Here is a 20946-nt window from a genome sequence, read left to right on the forward strand (position 1 = left end):
TGTATGTATCTCTCCAGCATGACCTGTTCATATCAGAGACTAGGATAAGATCCCTGGAGTGAGTGACCCTTGTGCAGTTTGATTTACAAATGTGTTTTTAAGCACCCACTGACATTCCAGACATTCTAGTTTCCATAATGGACTGTGCTCCACAAGTGTAGAATCTGCAGACTTTTTAAAGAAAAACTTATTTCATTATATGGCATCACTTCATGTCATTCCTTGTCTAATGAGCTGGCAGAGATGGTTCCACAAACTTTGAAGAAAAGGCTGAAGCTAATGAAAGGAGAGACTGTGAAAAGAAGACTTTATAATTCTTATATAATGACATTACTCCTTAGATGGGTACAGGTTTGTCTGAGACAGAAATTTCTAGGTCACAAAACCTCTGAGATCCTCAAATGATTTGCTTAACTCAGATATTAAAGCAAAAATCAGAAGGAAATCATTATCTCAGAAGCAGGGTTTGATTTCTATGCCAAGTGGTAAAACTTAGCTCCTTGAGCTGAACTCAAGGTGCAAACCTGAAGATATGGATGCAGAAGGATCCTTGAGCATTTAAGACTTGCTTTGGGACCTGTACTTTATATGGTCACCTCAGGTACTGGCCCATCTCAATGAGGTATGCTGATCAGATAAGAACTAAATTAGGAACGGCTGTACTGGTCTGTGAATCCAAACATGAGATGGAAGGGCCAATAAGCAATGTGAAAGTTCCCATAGGTATGCAACCAGAATCACATGACATGTGAAAGCTGCTATTACCAGAATCACATGACATGTGAAAGTTGCTGTTATCAGAATCACAAGACATGTGAAAGTTGCTGTTATGATAATTACTTAATATGTGAAAGTTGCTATTACCAGAATTACTTGATATGTGAAAGTTGCTGTTACCAAGTGAATGTTGCTGTTTTGATAATTACTTGATATGTGAAAGTTGCTGTTACCAGAATCATTCGACATGTGAAAGTTGCTGTTACCAGAATCATTTGACGTGTGAAAGTTGCTGTTACCTGAATAACTTCATATATATAAGTTGCTAATGAAGAACCCAGATCCATGCCTGTTTTGAAGATAAATGGTATTTGCTGTCTTAATAATTACCTGTCACTAACCTTCAAAATGACTATGTAATACATTAAGGAAACCCCTTTACGTTGGCAAAACTGAGAATATTGTTTGGTTTCACTGAAGGCCTTATAGTCTAACTAGAACTTTCTTATCAGAAAATAACGCAGAAGACTTTAAAATTGTATATAATGTCTTAGTGCATATTTGCTTCACTAGTCAAATAGGTGTAACGTTTTGTAGAACCTATGTTATTATAAATGGCATGTCTCCTGTATTAGAATTACAGTTAACAGCTTAGCATAAGACATTTGTAGTATCTTGTATATGCAAAAGTTATTGCATTATATGGTGCATGTTTTACATAGTGATGATGTATGTAAATATTAGAACATGTTCAAACCAGATCAGGTCTACTCTGTATTAACTGAAGCTTTACTGTCTGCTGAACTGTCCATCTTGCTGACACTGATTGCCATTTAACTTACATTACATGCTAAAGTTTGAATTTACTTCTAAGACATAAAAGTGCCTGTATACATTTTGTCATATAGCATATCCATTGTGATTGTCATATAAATAAACAAAACAAATAATGATATAATGTTGCAACTTATCGCTCATGTTGCTCAAAACAGTAACATTAAACATGCAGCTAAAATGCAATGCAACACTGCAGATTTCTTCTGTATGTGGCACCATTACTCTACAGATTAAATAAAGAGTCAGAATTTCAGTTAGTTACTTGAGTTGGAAGTGCCTTCTGTGTGGACTCTGCATGTCCTCCCTGCGGTCGAGTGGACGTTCAAAAGACATGCGTTGAATGGGCGTGCCTTCGTTGAAGGTTGGGCATCGGGCTGGCAACTCGACACCATAAAAAACAACTGCCAATCATTAGCGGACCGGAGTTCCGCTGTGGCGACCCTTAACCGGGAAAAGCTGAAAGACAAACAACAACAACCATGCCTTTTCAGAGACTAGCTCAAGTCAGAAATAAGATGGTGTCCTGCAATTTACTTTTCTTTTAACTTGTTCAGAAATAACCAGATAAGAATATTAGAAAACTGTTCAAAGTAATAAGGAAATCCCATATTCAGTTTATGACTGGGCAACAAAAGCTAAATTAAAACCAGATGTAAAAAACATCTATAGCATCTCTCTTTGTGATTCAGATACAGTGCAGGCATGGATTTTTCCAAACATATACCCTGTAAGGCAAGGTGTACAAATTATTTATTCAATGATGATGTTTTGCCAATCTCAGTTAATTTGCTGTCACTTCTTTAAATATACAATATGTTTAGTTTGTCAGCCTGCATAAGCAATACATACTTCCACTGGGAAAGGTACGTACTGCTTTTTCTTAAGTGCTCAACATAGCAACCATCTATAAATGCTACAGCAACAGTTTCCATCTCCTGAAATAAAAGTATATAAATTAAGTATGTATGAGTTAAACAACTTCTTCTTTTGACTTTTTTTCCCAGTTAGGGGTTGCCACAGTGGATCCCCTGTCAATTCATGACTGGCAGTGGAGTTTTACAGTGTCGAGTTGCCAGCCCGACGCCCAACCTTCCACACTCATGCCTAGGGCCAATTTAGAGTGTCAAATCCACCTACAGCATGTCTTTGGGATGTGGGAGGAAATCAGAGTACCCAGAGGAAACCCACGCAACCACAGGGAGGACATGCAGACTCTGCACAGAAGGGACCCCCAGCCGAGGATTGAACCAGAGAACCTCTTGCTGTGAGGTGGTAATGCTAACTGCTGCACCACCATGGCTGCCCATATGAGTTAGACAACTGAAAAGGTTATTTTGATGAAATGTACATTGCTAGCTACCACATTAAGATTTTAGTATATCAATTTCAGCATATACGTGTTCATATGTGTATTCATTTCCACTCATTATGTATATAGAATATATAACATAAATGAAATGCAGTTCTCTAACATGGTCTATATATACCTGTGCAACTAGTGCTCTAGTTCCTGAGTGCATATCTTGAGATCTGGGTATGACTCCCATAGTCCCCTACACCACCATTATTATTTTAGTGTCGTAGGTGGTGTTACTGCGCATTTCTTGCTTATAATTTTTTCCAGATTTATTTAGAATTTTGGGCTCATTTTACTTGTGTAATGTGTGACTTTGAACACATAATTTAATGAGATCAGTGCACCTGGTTCACTCCTAAAACTGACAGTTTTGTGATTACTACATCTTAACAATTAACCAATGAAAATAAAACACAAATAACTCCTTCCATACCAAAGAGCATGTAGTTAAGTTGCTGAATGTTGTGAGTTTTGTTACAGTCTCATCTGCAGTATATCTACCAAACTATGAATATTCAAAAATAAAAATATTTTTATAAAAGATTGTCCCGAAAGATAATGGAACAGTCTGTCACAAAGAGCACATGAAGGAAACCAGATGATTCCTGACAATTCATTCAGTCTTTTTATATATACTTATTCACACATCTCTGGACTTCTTCTCTTTAGTTTGGAGACTCATATTGTTTCGCATGGACACTATACATGTTTTCTTTTATTGCAATCCTAAGAAAGAAAAGACTTTCTAAGACTTTCACTTTTCTGTTTTCATTTTACTGATTTGCACTATCCTTGGCAGCAATAAGCTTTTAAGAAGAATTAGGCACGGTATTAATAATGTACCTGGGAAACCAGGAAAGCTAAGCTACACAAGAGACATCACTTACCCCACAAATGATGACATCAGCTAAACCTCAGGCATGGAAGGATAATACCCCAGTTATAACCCCGATATAGTAAGGCAAGTGCTGGAGGAGCTGGGCCACCAAGGTGGGGTTCAGTGAATAAGGCAGACTTGTAATTTATTTTTGGGGGGCTGCTCAGCAGCTACTATACTGACACCTAGTGGAAGCCGCATGTCAAAGCATGTATTTTAAGCACTATGACAAAACAGTTTAGTCACATACCAGGAAGCTATACGAAAATCTGACACATTTCAGCAAGTATCCTGCTGTGTCATGGCTACATCTGCAGCAGGAATGAGGGTCACTTTCTGTTGCATCTTGGTCACTGTATAGAAGCAGAGTAGAAAGATTAGGTTACAAGTAATCAGAGAGCATTCTGCGTATACATGGAATGTGTTGCAACCTACACCTGTCTTATCTTGTCTGACATCTTTGTTTCCCACTATACACACACGTGCAAATTTACATTTTCATGCTATTGCACTTCCCAGCCAAAACGGAGCATTGGCAAGTCTCCCATACTATGAAGGCTGCAGGCATTGTAGAGAGGCTAATAACTAATTTACAAGCTGAGACAGCTGTCAATCCTACTGCCTAGAACTGCTTACACACTCTTACAGCATGTTGATATTTGCCTCACTTAACAGTATAATTGCCTGCTGCCATCTTGTCTTAAACAGTTTTGCAACTTAATATTTTAACTTATTTTTTGCATTTGGATGACTACACACACATATACACACACACACACACACACACACACACACACACACACACACACACACACACACACACATTATATACTAATGCGCAAGGTGCCCTTTCTCAGGGGGAATCTAGGAAGCAAGTTCCAGAGAGTAGATTACAATGGCGCAAAACATTGCAGTTGTATACATCTGCAGGCACAGGGGCAGAGTAAGTACACATTCACTGGACAGAGTGTCTCTTCTTAAGTCATCTGACAGGATATTGGGTAGTGATGTTGTGATTTGCCCCCTCAGACTGCAGTACTAAAAAGTGAACGCATGGAATGTTTGTAGTGTGACGTTCTCCCTCAGACAGATGGGGGTAGCACTTGCTGTCATGAATCATATTGCATCACCGACTGCTAAGAATAGCTTGAAATGTTATCCTTTAGCATTATGAAGCTGTAGAACCGTCTGCCAAAGGGATCACAGTGATATCTCACACCTTTTAAGTTATGTGTACACATCCCAGTCACTGAAGTAACTAAACCTGCCCTCGCGTGTATTACAAAACATTGTTTCATTCTAAAGCAATGCAAGTCATGCTTATCCTTCAGCCTTGAATGCAACATTTTAGATATGTGGTTAATAAGGTAGCAACATACTGTAAATAAGATAAAAATACCACTCATCTCATGTCACAGTGATAATTATTCTGTATATTCAGCTCTGTGACTTTTACTGTTACATTCAGTGATGACAGGAGAACTACACCAGCCCTTACATATACAGCATATGTCTTCTGTCAAATGCAGGGTGGCATCATGCTTCACAGCAAGTAAAAGAAAAGAACCGCATTTATATTCTGCTAAGCTGCTTTACAGTCCTGTTTCTCATGTTAGGAGAAATGTTTATTTAGGCTAGCAATTGTATAGCTTAGTGTAGGCCTACAAAGATACTTTTTTTTTTATTGGAACTAGGCTCAAAGTATACCTCAAACTATCCCAGATTACACACAACGTCCCTTATTTTACCTCATAGTTTTTCTCTGGCCCTTGTAAAATTTTTGATTTTCTGGTAATCACTGAGGATTTGAATTAGTAATTTCCATATTCTTACTGTTCATAAAATGCACGATGATGGAAAACATATTATATTAACTATTAAGTGAATTAGCATAATATTTAAAAATTGTCCTAGATTTTTGACCTTTGTCCATCATTCTTGAGAAAGATAGTTGAGAGGTGAGCCTTAAAATGTCCATATCATAAGTTATTTGAGCTGTACAATGATGAAACTGATAAAAACTAAAATGTTCATTTTTCACTTCTTGTATTCATCTATAGGACTGACTACACACAATATGAAAATAATATGGAATGGAGAATGAAAAATATATTTTGTAAATATGTATTTTGTGACTTGATTTGACAACTACAATTGCAGAACTGAGCTTCTAAAAGCCATAAGTTGCCTGTTTGTTTGCATATTTATACTGTTTACTGTTTTATTGCCTGCTGCCTACTTTTGCACTGTACTTATATACAGTGTGCAAACCTACGTTGTTGTACTGCAATTGTCTGCATTACTGTGCCTGTTAAATCAAATGTTATTGCTGTTTTCACTGTTTACAAAGCTTTTTTGCTATTTTCACTGTTTGTAAATATTTACTGACATTTTTCACTGCTTTAAAGCAATCCTTTCAGTTCTGGTTATCCAGCCAAGCAGTGTTTAAATAACTGACCTGTTAGCTGTTTAAAACATTCTTTAGAGCCCCTTGCTGGTTTTCTGCTGTTTGAAATGTTTTTTTAATGCCTCACTGCTATTTTTCACTGTGTTAAACATTATCTAGTGTTTCCCACTGAAATTAGGGTAGCTAGTAGCTGTAACGTAGTCCAGATACAGGCTTGCTGCATCTGGGTTTGTTTGTAGTAGTTTCTTGTTCTGAGCACGTTTTCCCAGGCCATTTAGGATTAGAAGGGGCCTATCTGCACTTCAGTAGGAGGATTGTGTTGATTGGAGCCTGTCTGGTAAAGGGAGATCAGTCCAGGGCTTGGAATAAGCATCCTCATTGCTCCTTTTGAATCTTTTTAAAAATGTTTTATTCAAGTTTTTAGCTTCTGGTATTTAGGCCTTGCATTTGAGCAGGTTTCTGCTTGTTTGTACCGAGCTGAATTGAGGTGGGCTACTAGCTACAACAATGAGCTGAGATACCAGATTACTAGAGGCTTCTAAGCTTCCAAAAAAACATAAGTTGCCTGTTTTTTGCTTATTTATACTATTTGCTACTGTATGTATATACTGTGTACTAAACTACACAGTTGTACTGCAATTGTCTGCATTACTGTGCCTGTTACATCAAATTTTATTGATGTTTGCACTGTTTACAAAGACTTTTTTGCTATTTTCACTGTTTAAGTATTTACTGGTATCACATAATAACACTGTCCAGTAACTGCATAACTGAATTGCAAATGTAGTCCCCCCATGCTCTACTATGAAACTCAGTAACTCCCTCTGCAGCAATGTTAATTGCAGCCTCATAATTTTTCTGCCACAAACTCAGTAACTCCCTCCACAGCAAAGTTTAATGCAGTCTCCTATTGTCCTGCTACAAACTCAGTAACTCCCACTGCAGGAAGGAATAATGCAGTCTACTATTGATCTTCTACAATCACAAGAACTCCCACTATAAAATGTAATCCCCTTTCAGACGAACTCTTAACTCTTGTCTTCCAACTACAATAATCATCTTTGACCACTATCTGCTTGTTTTTTTATTAAACTTACAGAAACCTATTTAACATAATTGGAAGCTGACTTAAAATCAAGTGTATTCTTAAGGTTAGTGGTAGTAGAGCTGTATTGCAAAATAAAAAGTGCATAAATATGCTTATTTATGTTTATTATTAATCTTAAATATTGTTTATCATAACTGGAAGCTGATTTAAAAAACAAGTTCATTCTTAAAGTGTTGTTGAGCTGTATTGCTAAATAAGGTGTGCATAAGTATGCTTATCTATGTTTATTATTAATCTTAAATTATGTAAACCAATGCCAACAGTATACATCTTTCGCTTATGTTTAATAATTTGGAGCTTTTCTCCCTGGGCCTCCGCTGTAAATGGACTCACGTCCAGTCGGACTATCCCGGTTAACAAATGTAAAATAAAAATAAATAAATACAATTTTCATTGTTTTAAAGCTATCTGTTCTGCTTGTTTTTGTTTTCCTGCCAAGCAGTTTTTAAATAACTGACCTGTTAGCTGTTTAAAACATTCTTTAGAGCTCCCTTGCTGATTTTTTGCTATTTTAAACATTTTTTTTAGTGTCTCACTGCTACATTTCAGTGTGTTAAACATTCTTTACTGTTTTCTGCTGAAACTAGGCTAGCTAGTAGCTGTAGCATAGTCCAAATACTGGCTTGCTGCATCTGGGTTTTTAGTGATTGTTTGTTCTGAGCACATTTTCCAGGCCGTCTTGGATTGCAAGGGGTCTATCTGTACTTTAGTGAGAGGATTGTGTTGATTGGAGCCTATCTGGTAAAGGGAGGTCAGTCTAGGGCTTGGAATAAGCATAATTATTCGTCCTTTTGAATCTTTTACATTTTTTTTTTTTTTAGCTTCTGGTATTTAGGCCCTGCATTTCTGTTTGTTTGTGTGTTGTGCAGCACCATGCACTGCCTCACAATTGTGCACCAAAGCTGGACAGTTAAATTCAACAATTTTTCCCTTCAGTACAATTGTAGCACTCTAGTGTAGCCATACCTCTCAAGTGTACCTCGTTATGAGGAACGTACCTCATTTTGGGTCTTAAAAAATTCATGTTCCTCAAAGTTCTACATTGAAAGAGTCTGTCACACATTCAGTGTTAGGAATTTTTTTAAATGATACCCATGGCGGCCGCAGTGGTGCAGCAGTTAGTGTTGCTGCCTCACAGCAAGAGGTTCACCGGTTCAATCCTTGGCTGGGGTGCCTTCTGTGCAGAGTCTGCATGTCCTCCTTGTGGTCATGTTGGTTTCCTCCGGCTGCTCCGGTTTCCTCCCACATCCCAAAGACATGCTGTAGGTGGACTGGGCACTCTAAATTGGCCCAAGGTGTGTGTGTGTGTGCGTGTGTTTGTGCCTTTTTTGGAAAGTTGGGCACTGGGCTGGCAACTTGGCACCATAAAACTCCACTGCCAATCATGAGCGGACAGGTGATCCACTGTGGCGACCCCTAACTGGGGAAAAAGATGAAAGAAGAACCCATGGTAAATAGAAATTAATCATATTAATTCATTTAAAGATATTTTATAAGAAAAACCAGCATATTTTGATCATCCTATGACCTTCCTAGTTGAATTTGTTTGTAAGCCATTAGTATGTGTTCCACATTTGTTTCTATTTGTTCCACAGTATGAGGGCTAGTGTTCCTCATTTTGGAGAAGGAAGGTTGAGAGCTATGAGTGTAGTTATCATCCTTAGTGCTTTCCTGGTCAAAGAAATATTGCTAGTGAGCTGTAACCTATTAATCACCAAAATAATGCAAAATAAATAAAAAAATAAATAAAATCCCAGGCAGAAATATTGAACCACTGAGCTCCTTCATGAATGATTCTGAAAAGCAAACCCTAGTGACATCAGTCTTCAACCTAGTCTTATGGACTATTAGACTACCCTTGTTTCTCCTGCCAGCTTTGTTGACTTGGGTCTTTTGAGGCAGTGCAGCAATTGCCTCATGTATACCGACAACCCTCTACTAATAACACATTCTAGTACAGAGCGCAAGAGATGTAGCCACACCAAGAATCTTGAATCCATGCTCTCGCACTCAAAACAGTAACACAGAAGAGGTTGTCCACTTACCCACGACTGCATATGCATGTAGTACCGTTATTCATACACTTAGTATGCACCAAACACAAAAATCTACATATGCGGAGGTTCTCTTGAAAAACTTACCTAAACACCAGAGACCTCCAAAACACAGGACTGCTACAAATAACACAGTCCCCACAGCACCCACAACACATAGCAATACCAGTGTCTCACCCACAAAGCCCATAAGGCAAAACACTCAAAATCCAAATGTTCTTGTCATTGGAGTCTCAGTAGTGAGACACACTGATGTCACACTCACCAGGTTGGACAAGGAGAAAGTGTTGGTCAGCTGCCTGTCCGGTGCCAGGGTTTGACAGATCATGCTCTCAGGTCTCTCAGCAACAAGTACCATTATGACTCTCTAATAGTTCATGTTGGTGTGAATGCTCTGAGACATAGCTCACTGGACTATATTAAGAGAGACATGGCTGAGCTCTATGAATATGTGTCCCAGGCAGGTATGTCCATAGCCTTGAGCAGCATACTACCCTCACTAAGAATGACTCCACAGTATAAACAATACATGATTGGCTTCGATAATTGGGTTAGTTTGTGGTGTTGTTCATAGGGGATCCATTTCCTGTCAGCCAGGGAAGCCATGGTTAACAAACCTCGCTGCTTTGCCATAGATGGTCTGCACCTGACACCTCTAGGCTTTCGGTTGCTGGCAAAGGCTCTTGCCACCCATATAGTGCCTTTTTTAGGCAAGAGAATGAAAACAACATTACCAACATGAAATTAGCCAACCATTACAAAATAAGGGTCATGCTGCTAAATGCCAGGAGCTTAAACCAAAAACTGCACTCCCTGGAAGCACTTCAATCACAAGAAGATATATATGTCTGTGCAGTCACAGAAACCTAGTTCAAGGCCTCAGAGATTACCCTAGCCGTGCAAGGAGACAATGCCTTCCACACCTTTAGACAGCAAAATGAATGTGTGAAAACCAAAGGGGAGAGTGTTTCTACCTATATTAGAGATAAATTCACCTCCTGTCTAGTTGGACTGGACAACGCCATGGAGTTACTCCAAGTCCAGGCTTTGGTGAGGAACACCCCCATTCAAGTCATAACCAGTTATAGATCCCCCTCCATGGATCATGACGCCCATGAAGCCTACTTGACCAAAGTGAAGACAATCCAAATTTTACAGAAAACTCTGGTTTCGGGGGATTTCAATTATCCCACCATCAACTGGGAAACCTACACTAGTCTCAACTCACTAGCACAAAAGTTCCTTGACTTTGTTAATTCAAATGCCCTGGAACAAATTGTTCATACCCCAACAAGAGGAACAAACATTCTAGATGTCTGGTCCTCACTAAGATGTCAAACAGATGCACTGCATCAACTGTCAGACATCATTAGTTAAATCTGACCACAACACAGTCACCTTCGAGCTGCACTCACACCAGAACTCAAAAAGGGTGAAATCAGACTAAAAAACTTCACCAAGGCAAACTAAACCCTCCTAGGCAAAAGTATAAATGCATTCCAAGCCTCACCCCCCCACCCCAAGCTGGAACTGGTAACTATGCCGAGGCTTACATTAAAGCCCCATACAATCACTTGCATAAATGTATAAACTCAGCTGTACCACAAAGAATCAAAGCTAAAGCCCCAAGTAAAAACAAGCTGCCATTGTGGGCATCCAGCATCACCAAACTTTACAATAAATGCAAAAAGTTGCTGACCCAAAAAACAAAGGCAAGGCCCCAACAATGGGAAAGCATACTCCTCAGCCTCAACAGGTAAATAAGTCAACTTGTCAAATCTTCTAAGGCTCCTTTGAGAGAAACATAGCAAGTACAGCCAAGGATAACTACAAGGCCTTTTACAACTATGTACGTAGCCTAAAAGGTATGACCCAACCATGTGCAGAACTAGTGACACTGACCTCTAGCGGATAGGTTTGGTGAAAATTTCACTCCCTTATCCCCTCTTAACTTATCACAAACCCCACCCCCACCCTACATATCTGAAGAGCAGGTCCCCAAAGCATTGTCTAAGGCAAAAAACACAGCCTCTAGGGGACCAGACAACATCCCAGGATGTCTTCTAAACAGGCTGAAACATGAACTAGCATCACCATTAAATACCATTTTCAATCAATGCCTAACCACTGATTTTGTTCATGTGGAATGGAGAACAACAACAATTATTCCCCTCCATAGCAAAATTCAGAATATAGTAAGATTGAATGTAAGAAAGTAAGACTTCAAGATCGATTGATTTATTTAATTAATACTTGTTAACCAGGTTAGTCTGACTTGAATGAAGGCCGATTTCAGCAGAGTCCCTGGGAGAAAAGCTCCACAGAAAAAAATGTACAAGATTTCAGTCAGTGCATTGAGAAATATATATGTATAAATATATATAGCGGGAGAAATTGCAAGCTAAGATATGCATGAAATACAGTGCAGTCATAATACATAAACTATATATGCGTGAAACAGGGCTGCCATCTGTCGAGAAATTCAGTTATGGTGCCCATACTTCTCAAACCTTTACTGCATGAAACCTGGATAAAGCTTAAAATTATGGGGGGGTGCCCTAAAATAGGGACAGATTTTAAATATTGCTATTATAAACTTAAAGTTGCTAGAATAACAGTATTGGTGTTTAGCATGCATTTTCTGAAGGATGTAAAGTCAGAAACTGTAATGCGTGTCATTATTTAGTCACTGTTTCTCTTGAATTTTATATCTGCATTCAAACTTTATGTAAAAATAATCACTGCTGTGACGTGTGTGTGTGTGTGTGTGTGTGTGTGTGTGTGTGTGTGTGTGTGTGTGTGTGTGTGTGTGTGTGTGTGTGTGTGTGTGTGTGTGAAAATAACACTTTCCAGCACTGCAGACAATAAGTGGCTATTTTGGTGGTCTGGGCAAGATATGTGGGAAAGAAACCCATCATTGGTACAGTTGTCTTGAAGGGGTACATGGGGTAATTGGCTAGGCTTAAAATGGCCCACGAGCAGTTAGCCTAGTACCAATTTATGAGCCTATAAAGGTGGCCTAGCAACAGACGCGGAGAATTACAGTCCCATAAGCCTGACCCACCTCATCTGTAAGGACATGGAACATATCATTATGGACCCCATAAATAAAGGCATAGGTGACCTTCAAACTCTGGATCCTACCCAATTCAGCCTCATCAAGGGCAGATCCTGCCTGTTAAATCTGGTGGACTTCTTTCAAAATGTGACCAGGGCAAAATCTGTGCACATAGCATACGTCGACTTGGCAAAGCCTTTCAACACAATCCCACATTCAGGCTTTACCAATAAACTTAGCAAACTGAATGTAAACCCCTTTGTTGTAAGATGGGTTGCCAGCTGTCTCACAAACTGGATACACACTATCAAAGTGGGTAACTCTACATCAACCAGCACACCTGTAACCAGTGTGCCTCTACTGTTTGGTATATACTTCTCAGAAGTTCAGGTCAAAACTAAGGGGTTGTGGCTGACCATGTTTGTAGATGACTGCAAACTAGGTGCTATCATTGAATCCCAAAAAATTCTGTCAGTATACTCCAGGAGGGTCTCACGTAGACCTGTGACTGGTGTATTAGTCATGGTCTAAAAACTGAATTCAAAGAAATGCATCATCATTCCCTTCAGAGCAAATAATGTCTCTTCACACTAGCAAATCAACATCAATATCCTAAGTACCCATGAAGTGGTAATGGAACCTTCACTTCGACCATCATGTGTTTACTGTAGTAAGGAAGGCTTTCTATGTAGCACACTTGATTAGTAAAGGCATCACCTCGAGAGCAAAAGAGGTTATAACCCCTCTATACTTGGCACTATTCTAGCCCATAATTGAGTATAACCAATATAACTCTATACTGTACAAAGCATCTGCAGCAACTGAAGAGAAGATCAAGGAGCTCCAGCATCCAGCATGTGCCTTACACAGACAGACTAAAGCTCCTGTCACTATACTCTGTGTTGTATAGACTTCTTAGGGGAGACTTATGCCTAGCTTACACAGCAAGCCAAGACCCAAACCTAATCAACTTAAAATGACCTCAGGGCTGATAGAGCAGTAATCTCCTTTGATCCTATGAAGATGTTATACTATTCACTGTAAGCTGAACTTGTATCTTCAAATAATCAAGAGACATTTTTATAAAATGCACATATATAGGATTTTTTAGTATACATTAGCATACCTCTCAACCATACCAAATTCCTTGTTATTTACTAGTTTTGAAGGTAAAATAATGGGGTGCCACGAATTCCTGAGTGGCCCCCCTCAATTTAAATTTTTTTCCATTTTTTTTTTTTTTAATTTTTATTTACAATTTTAAATAATGGCTGAAGTCACCATGCATATCCAGTGTATACCACAATGTCATCGACGTGCAGGGGCATGTGTAATGACATCAGCTTCGTGAAGAAGAGAGGGATGAAAGAAAACATTTTTGAAAACGTTACCAAAAAGAAAGCAGGCTTGTTTAAATGTGGAAGGTGTAGTTATTGTTCACACCTTTTTCTGGGTGAATCATTATATTTACCAGGTAAGCAAAAGAAATTGACATTAGGTACCTTTGTAAATTGTAATACTAAAGGTATTATTCACTTAGTAACTTGTACAAAATGCAACTCATTTTATGTTGGGAAGAGTGAAAGGAAGCTCAAGCAAAGAATTTATGAGCACCTTTATGACATTAGGACTAAAAAAGAAAACAATGCATGATACAAACATACTATTACATGTAAACTAGCAGTGTTTAAGTTCTTTGTTTTAGAAACTGTGTTCGTTGACCCTAGAGGTGGGATGTGGGAAACACTAGTAGAATATAGAAAACTATACTGACAAATTATATTAGAGGCCAATACACCACCGGGTATTAATGATATGATTTCTCTCATTCCAGTACTGAAATTGAGGTCTGCACAGTTATAAGTACACGCCCATTATTTTAGCATTTTTAACATTACTTAGTGTATTGTGATGAATTGTACATGTTTTTTTAACAGGACAAGGTTTTTAAGAATTTGTATATATAAAATGTTTAATTCAAGCAATCTTATATTTATATATATTATTTATGGGGTATGATGCACTACACTGGTGGTTATTTTATCAGTATATTTTAAAATTCACTATCTAATTAGATCTGTGCTGTCATTGGATGTTTTTTAATTATTTATGTATATAAGGTGAGTTCACTAGGGTGATTTCATCTGATGAAGTTGAAGACGAAAACGTTTTGTGTAATATTGTCAACGTTATTTCTTGTTCAGAGTTTGCTTCTGTGTGGTTATTAAACTGTTTGTGACAACATTCCTGGATCCAAGGTGCTTTTTTGTGGTTAAAATTGTATTTTAGTTTTGCACAAGTTCAAATATTAGTATAAATAAAACATTATTATTCTGTTTATATTCTGTGTTTAATATTTTGTCTGTTCTTCAACTGGCGTTTAAAACTCGGTATCTCACAATTCCATTGGATTGTGTGGGGTTACATAATTATGCATGTATATTTTATGTTAATCAGCATGCACATTTTTGGGGAATTGTACCCATTTTTCATGGGCCTTTGACCAGATTTTTGATGATTCCAGGTTGGGAGGTATGCACATTAAAAATATTTATTTGGACTATTCAGCTGTGGATGTTAAAATTCTAAAGACAGTAACTGCAATATTCAGAAAAATAGAATCCCTTTGCACACAGACAAACCATTCAGTAAAAACTGCATGAAAAACACAGCCAAGCTAGAATTTTCACTGTTTGGTACCTTAGATCTCATGTAATGGAAATCCATGAGATATATGCAAATGACCCCTTAAGAACATCAAGTTTTTCAGCTACATGGCTTCTGAATGACCGTGACTTTTTACTTTTTAAGTCTTTATGGTAACCCCCTAGGTCACAGTATCTTGGAATACTGCCTGCTTTAAGCTCTAGTGATCTTACAGTTAACATGTCTAAGTAGTAGGGGTACTTGGGGTTCAGCCACATGCTTGAAAGATGTAACAGTAAATTCTGGAATTCAGTGTTTTGTTTGAGTTGAAGATCATTTTTACATGTTAGGGATCTCATTAATATGCCTATCACTTTTGACAGTGAGCCATAAACAAGATCTAAAACAATTTTCTTCTGATACTAGTTTATGTACATAAGCTTATACAGTGGTCCAATAATAAGTGTCAAAAGTCCAACAGGTAGCACACTCCCCCTTTGGTGTTGCAAGATCAGAAAGCTGTGAGTTCTATTTCCACTCCAGGTTCTTATATTTCTGACACATCAATGCAGTACTGGGGGGGGGGGGTGCAGTGTGTTGTTCTTCAGATGAAATGTCAAAATGAGGTGCCATCTGTTTGAGTTGGTGGTAGCTCAGGTGGAAGTAAAGGATCACATGTCCCGGCCAAATTTCCCTTCAAGTCTACCACGAAAAGAGGTTACTAGCCTAATAAGACTAACCCGGTGAACAAAGAATAAATTAAAAAAAAAAGGAAAATTGTTCTACATAGTTTTCCTAATGTTCTTATGCAGGTAGTGTCCTAGGCTGAGGTACTTAATCCCTTGTCCTTTTACAGGTGGCAGAACTAGTTTAGTTACTTTTACTGTGGGAATCCCAACAGCAAGTATAAGCTGATGTGTTTTCTGTAAAAGAGAACAGTGTAATTATTTGGAGGTAACAGGACCATGGAATTAACATGTATACTTATTTAACACCTATCTTAGTTTTGTCTTGTCTTTGTATGGAAGACATTGAGTTTACCATTTCCCTGTAAATGTGTTATTTACAATTTCTATTAGCATTTATAAACTTACAACAGTAAGGATTCATTACTCTTTAAGCTAGAGATATTTAGATTTCTGTATCTAACTTAGACAGACGTTTTGTTTACACATCCCCATCAAGTATCACCAAATGTTAACTTGATCTTCCTTGTCCACTTTTCTATTACTCTGTACATCTATTCTGTAACTGAACTGTTTACCATCTTGTTTAAGTAAATGTATTTATTCATGTTTAAGCTCTTGTTGCTGATCTTTTATTATATATGTATTACCACATTTTATTATTTGAGAGGGGTATCATTTACCACTATATGTTTACAAGCTGTGTCTCTCATCTCCACCACTTAGGCAGATCCTTTATGCTTACTATCATTGGATATAGTGATGTATATAATTTCATATTTGGCCTAATCAAGAGCAACAGGTACCTGGAGGTCCCTGGCCATCTATGGTGTTGCCAGGAAGAAAGCTATAGGGAAGTGGAAAATTCTGCCAGACTTCCCAAGGAATTGTGTGTATGAGTGTGTGTGAAAATAACTTGTGTGAAAAGTAGTTACCATGGGAAAGGGGCAATGGAAGACACTATGGTTTACAAAGACAAAAGAGAGAAATGGACCTAGGGTGATAGATCAAAGATTTAGTTCTGAAGGTGACTGGAGATATTATTCCTCTGCTGTCTCTGTCAGCTAGGACCTTTTCTTCATATTTGGTATCAGTGTGCGCCACCATCCCTCATGTGTTTTGCTGGCAGGGAAGGACTCAAACCACATCCATAACTCCAGTTGTTACAATTCCCACAGATAAATGTAAGCAGGCACTGCCTCATCCTTCCTTTCTACTCAACTTGTAGCTGTGTGTCCTGGGTCCCCTCCAGTGACAGACTGCACCTACAGTCATGCAGTCATTGATAATACTTGAGAGGGTTAAGTATGCATGCTTTCAGGGTAGAACACAAAATGAATGGATATGAACCTCTAATCAAGGTCATCAGATTATACTCTGGGTTTTATCCTTTTACATCAGTTGAGCTGTCATCTATGTAACTTACATTTATTAGTATGACTGCTTGTTGAGGTACATTACTGTAAAGTTAAAACTGCATTCGCCATGTGATGCTTCAAGGAAAGTTAGGAAGCCACTGGCCTAGAATGACAAGTGGCTTAATTCACTATTCATTCATGTCGGCCATTACCATAAAAATCAGTTTGTAGCAAACATAAAACATATCAAAAATGGTATCATTTTCATGAATTACTTTTTTTTCTTCTTACTCAAAGTATTTACATAGTAAGGAGCTTTGAACAGTTTATCAATCCAAGTTGCCCCAGATTACATACAAAAAGGCATTTTACACATCAATTAAGTGTTGCCTATACATTTACTCCAATGGGTCTCTTAAAGGAACTGTTTAAAAATGACTTAGGGGAAATAACAGTCCACAGATTCTGCATGTCATCTTCCCTTGATGACACACATGTGAATCACAAATTCTAATTTAAACGTAGTGCAGAAATTTATCTAATCTAAACTTCATATTCATAGGAACAAATCAGTACTATGCATGAATTGGGGGTGGTTGAGATGAAAACTGCTTTGATCTTAGCTATGAGAGGGAAGAAAATTAACTGTGATGAACCACAGAGAATAATTTTTCTTTATGGTTTTATTAATATGTTTATTTGATGTTTGTGTTTTGGCTTGCTGCACATACAAAAGGCAAAAAACTGATGTGTTCTGTAGTAAGGAGTAGCACTTAGCAGTGCCTCCCCAAAAAGTACACCTCTGCAATGCCATTTGTCATCTGTTGCTCAGCACAGCTATGTAATGTGCAACTAATCAAGTGATAAGCACTGAAAGCGCACTATTCCTGACTTCCAATCCAGTCATTTTGACAGTTAAAAGATTACTTTGATGCTCTGTCTAAAGCCATGCTGACATCTATCAGCAAGGAAGTTTTACGCTGGCATTTAAACTAAAGTATGACATAAATGTCAGGAATAAAAAAGAAAAAAGTCAGTCTTACCTGAAAAACACAATGTCATGCTGTCTTGATGTCTACTGTATTTCATCCTCGGCATACAATCTTGAAACTGACATTATTCAGAGGTAGACATTAAATCCACCTTTTCAAAATCCAGGAAATTGCATGCTAGCCCTAAACAGCAGTAAAATCAGTTAGGAAATTTCCTGCAGAACAGAGACAATAATACTCAAATATATATTTCATCAAGAAATGGGCCAGTGAATTCGGCAACATAGTGTGCAGTCAAATAAATGACTTTGACACACAATATTATCATCTGCGGTCCAGATGTTAGTGCTGTTTATAACATAAATTCAACTAATGAGATTCCATGAACTGTGCTCAATGGGGAATGAGAACGGTGTCCCTTTATAACTGAAAATTTGGTGGTGAAATTATAAATACTCAAAGCATTTTTGAATGAGTTGTCAAATATAACATTTATAAGTAGCATAATATATACTTGTCATTTCCTTTCAAATGCCAAAAACAATGCAGTTATGCACTACAAGCCATATTTAGTTCCTCAGCAGGTCAGATTTAATATTTCTTATAAACATTCAAAAAAAAAGCTGCAAGTGTAGAGTGGCACAGATATATAATTAATTCAACCCTGTGACAGACACCCATCTGGCAGCGGATGGGGAACAGTATTACTAAGCATAGACAGAATGGTGCCATGGTGCAAATTTAATTTATCCTACATAAACACTGCATAAAATCAAACTGAAGTTAGATTTCATCAATTTATGTTGTAATGTAGCACCATTCTCTTTTGTGTTTTGTATACTGACATTGGGTTTGTAGTATTTCTTATTATATACAATTCAGTAGAGTTGTCTGTGTGAAAGTTTGTATGTGTGTGTGTGTTTACATATGTGTGTGTATATTTGTAATGACTGAAATATGCTGTAACAAACTTCTGTGGGACATTTCTGGGGACTGTGTAGCTACGGATTATCACCTGGATTGGGGTGGGGGTTAACAAATTTGCAGCTCTGTGTCCTGGGTCCCCTCCAGTGACAGACTGCACCTACAGTCATGCAGTCATTGATAATAGTTGAGAGGGTTAAGTATGCATGCTTTCAGGGTAGAACACAAAAATGAATGGAAGACTGCCACACATCATCTATACACAGTGGCGGCTGGTGACTTCAAATCAAAGGGGGGCTGCAGGAGACAGCTGAGTGGGTGGGGCTAATGAGACAGGGTGTGGTCAACTAGAAAGGGGTGGAGCTATGTTAAAAAACGCAAAAACTGGAACTTTAATTAAATACGCTGCCCTGGGTGCCAAACCATCATTATGAGAGTCCAATCAAGGCAAAATGAAGTGTAAAAGAAAAAAAATATTTCAATGCATCGGCTACATGACAGCTTACTTAATATCTAGATGGAAACAAAAAGGTTGTGAGGCATGAAAAAATAAATTACTTTTTAAATACATTACCAACATGCCAGTCAAAATCAAGTATAAAATGCAAGCAGCACTCATCTCAAACCACTTCTTGCACTGCAGTTCTAATTATAATTTATATTCAGCTTTATAAAAGTACCAAGTAACATGCTGAAAATAGCAATCTCTGTGATACCCCCGCTTGTAAAAATGTTTCTTATCCAAAAAAGACCTGCTGCCTAACAACTGTCTACTTGTTTCATTGGGAAAACATGATCAAAGTAAAAAATGAACAGCAACAAGAAACCAGCTCAAGATAAATTACTTAAAGGATTACTGCACAGGTTATGGACTACACATGATAGATTGGCATTTTGTTTAGTTTACGTGTAAAGCCTGGAAAGATAACTGCAACTCTCCAACAAATACTGTAATCCTGTCCTTTATTACAAATACTATCATATGTATTTCAATACCTAAGGCTTTATACGTTATCTAGTTATGTAAATATTCTCTGCATGACAACAAAAAGGGTTTCAATGTTGGTAATTTTTTTAACAGTATGCTTATTAAAGCTTACTTGCATCTTACTATCTCGGACAAGCTTACCTGATGGTCATTAAAGCATTGTTAGTTAAACACAGACTAACAGGTACTGCAACAACATGCATTTTCCGAATCAGAAGCATAAATCAACAGTATAAAAATATGACTGAAAACCAGAACATTCTGAAAAATCAAGGACAGATAAAAAGCCACTGTAGTACTTGTGCCTTCCTTGGATGGGGGGATACTCTGCACACTTATAATGCATAACTGCTCCTTGCCTTGATTGGACACATCCAGAGTCACTACCTGGGGGAGTGGCATGCAACAAATATGTCACAATTTGAAATGTCTCTAGCTGACGGTGATGGCCCTGACACATTTGTCATACCTCTCAATATCAGAGCAAGAAATATGGACAAAACCATAAATAGAAGTGGGACAAGGCCCAAAAATAAGAACAATTTTAAATATTGTTTTTATAAACTTAGAAAGATAATATAATAGTAGGTCTTGCATTAGTATGAATTTTCTGAAGGGTATGAAATCTGAAACTCAAATGTCTGTCATTATTTTCTAACTTCAGTCTTTAATGAAAATCTGGATATTTTGCGAAAATCTGTACACACACACACACACACACACACACACACACACACACACACACACACACACACACTAGTATCTTCTTGTAAAACGCTTAGGCATTCCTGGTACCCTCAGTGTTATTTCTGGGAAGAAGTAATTTCTAGTGGCAAAACAAAAGTTCAAGTGGTTTCTATTTAGAAAAAACAGGTAATATTCCTGGAGATTTGTTACATTTATGTACACATCATGCTAAGCCTATCCACTTTGTGGT

The 20946-nt window shown here is 37.8% G+C and overlaps 1 long non-coding RNA gene across 1 annotated transcript in view; it reads right to left on the minus strand.

Annotated features, from left to right (window-relative positions):
- Positions 1-18154: 18154 nt before the first annotated feature.
- Positions 18155-20946, minus strand: part of LOC122793743 — a 137756-nt gene continuing 134964 nt past the window's right edge. The window contains exon 4 of the long non-coding RNA XR_006363524.1: positions 18155-18280. This is a non-coding gene — a long non-coding RNA (uncharacterized LOC122793743). The remainder of the gene's footprint in view (positions 18281-20946) is intronic.

The sequence above is a fragment of the Protopterus annectens genome, chromosome 2.part0, assembly GCF_019279795.1.
Source record: "Protopterus annectens isolate FY-2018-M chromosome 2.part0, PAN1.0, whole genome shotgun sequence".
Taxonomy (NCBI): Eukaryota; Metazoa; Chordata; order Ceratodontiformes; family Protopteridae; genus Protopterus; species Protopterus annectens.